This window comes from Berghia stephanieae, chromosome 12, assembly GCF_034508935.2.
Source record: "Berghia stephanieae isolate SIO BIC M18660-M18661 chromosome 12, UCSD_Bste_1.3, whole genome shotgun sequence".
Taxonomy (NCBI): domain Eukaryota; kingdom Metazoa; phylum Mollusca; class Gastropoda; order Nudibranchia; family Aeolidiidae; genus Berghia; species Berghia stephanieae.
The window spans coordinates 9,405,070-9,407,569 of record NC_088371.1 but is presented as its reverse complement, the minus strand read 5'-3'; positions in this window follow the sequence as shown (position 1 = coordinate 9,407,569).

The window sequence follows — 2,500 nt, the reverse complement described above, 5'->3', positions numbered from 1 at the left end:
TAACCACCTAACTACCTATCTACCTACCTTTCTACTACCTATCTACTCACCTAACTATCTACCAATCTTCCCACTACTTACCTATCCACCCACCTATCTACCCACCTACCGATCTACCCACCTATCTACTCACCTACCTATCTACCCACCTACCTACCTATCTACCTACCTACCTACCTACCTATCTACCCACCTACCTACCTATCTACCCATCTACCTACCTATCTACCCACCTACCTACCTATCTACCCACCTACCTACCTATCTACCCACCTACCTACCTATCTACCCACCTACCTACCTATCTACCCACCTACCTACCTATCTACCCACCTACCTACCTATCTACCCACCTACCTACCCACCTACCTACCTATCTACCCACCTACCTACCTATCTACCTATTTTTTATGACACATATTGTACCAAAATATCAAAATATTCATAAACAATTACACATTATATATAATGTGACCGAACTCTTCAAAACGATATTTTATCGAAATGGTCTTGATCAGACCTGTCCAATATTTTGAACAATTCGCAGAATTACGAAATTTTGATCACAATTTCAGAACTTCATGAGCATCTCTAAATCCTTAAAACTTATTGAAAATGCAAGTTGATGCCAGACTACCTCAAACTCATTACTTTCACAAAAAGGCGTTGATTTTGTCTCTAAGGTGTAACCCACACCGGAGACTGACTCCGACGACCCGGCATTGCCGTCCTCTGCCGTCTTCCGGATAAAGACATCGTACACTGACAAAAATACTAAGAATAAAGAGAAGACCCGCTAGACCTACCCATACCAAGCTCGGAAAAAAAAAAGAACGGCAGAGGAACTCGGGTGCTTGGTATGGGTAAGTCCTAGCGACTCTTCTCTTTATTCTTAGTATTTTGTCCGTGACCGACGTCTTTATCCGGAAGACGGCAGAGGACGGCAGTGTCGGGTCGTCAGTGTCAGTCTCAGGGGTGTGGGTTAGCCCTTAGTCTATAGATTTATATTTTATTCATGAATTTAAATATCGAGTTAAGTCTGACATAATACTGTTGTCAGGAGACAGGACACATATTAATCAGAAGGAGACTCCCTATAGATGGCACGAAATTAACGCCACTTAGCTCTTTGTTTTATTGTTTTTTCGACTACCATTTTTATGATTAGTTCTCACTAAATTATATCAGTCAGACTATAAACAGTTATATTTTATAAGGTTATACACTGTTTAATGTGTCGGTGTAAGTTATATCCGGGTGGAGGATGTTGTGAGTAATACACCTAAACGCACAGCAACAATATAAATCGCCTCCATATCCACATTCCTAATTCTCGTTATAAAAATAATAATAATAATAATAATAATAATTAATAATAATAATATATAATAATAATAATAAATTAATAATAATAATAATAATAAATGGCATTTATATCACGCTGTACCACGTTGTCACAGGCTCTAAGCGCTTTACAGTGCTATAATACAAAACATAATAATACAGTAAGACAAGTTTTGATGGAAAAGGGATACGAATTCAATTTAATAACAAAATATCATAATAGTATTGCAACATTATGACGTAAAAATATAAAACTCTAAGCGAGATTTGAAAGTTGTCAACGAATCCGAGCATCTCACGTGTGATGGGAGAGAGTTCCAAAATGGGGGGCTGAAAATTGAAAAGATTGTTCACCTAATTTACGCAATGCAATGGCTTAGGTTTGACAAGGATTGATTGGTCATTGCTTGACCCCAAGTTTCTATTGGGGACATATATGTTTAGAAGGACTTTAATATAGGAGGGACTGTTGGTGCCCAAGGATTTGTAGACAACAGTACAAATCTTATAGGCAACTCTTTTTTCCACAGGAAGCCAATGTAACTCACGGAGTAGGAGAGTTGCTGACCGGTATTTTTGGATATTGCGCACAATGAGTCTGGCTTGCGTTATTTATATATATATATATATATATATATATATATATTCTACCACACCCGACTTCATCCATCCCCTAATCCTAACCCTAACCCTGAGCTGCCCACTTGAAGTAAAAAAACAAACAAACCGTAGTTCCAAGGGAAGAAATGGAAAAACAGTCACAATATTATATATAGCTTTGCAAAATAATAATTTGTTCGTTCATTGTTCAATCCTCTCCGGGCCTGCTGGCACTTGAGGCGACGCAAGGGATCTCCACCTGGTCCTGTCAGCAGCTATTCTTGGGGCGGGGCCATCTCGAGGGACAGACAGACCTCTCTGCTTTAGGTCCCTCTCTACGGTACGTCTCCAATTTTCCTTGGGGCGGCCTCGCTTCCTCTTTCCCTAGGGTGTCCGTCGCACAGCCAATCATCATAACCCAAAAATGCTCCAAAGTCCTCAATATAGGCCCTGAGGAACTAAACTTTCCTGAACGATGATGCCCGGATTATTTATAGAAAGAGGAGGAATCAATCTCCATCGGGTTTGCTAAGAGAACTCCACTGGCTTCCCGTTG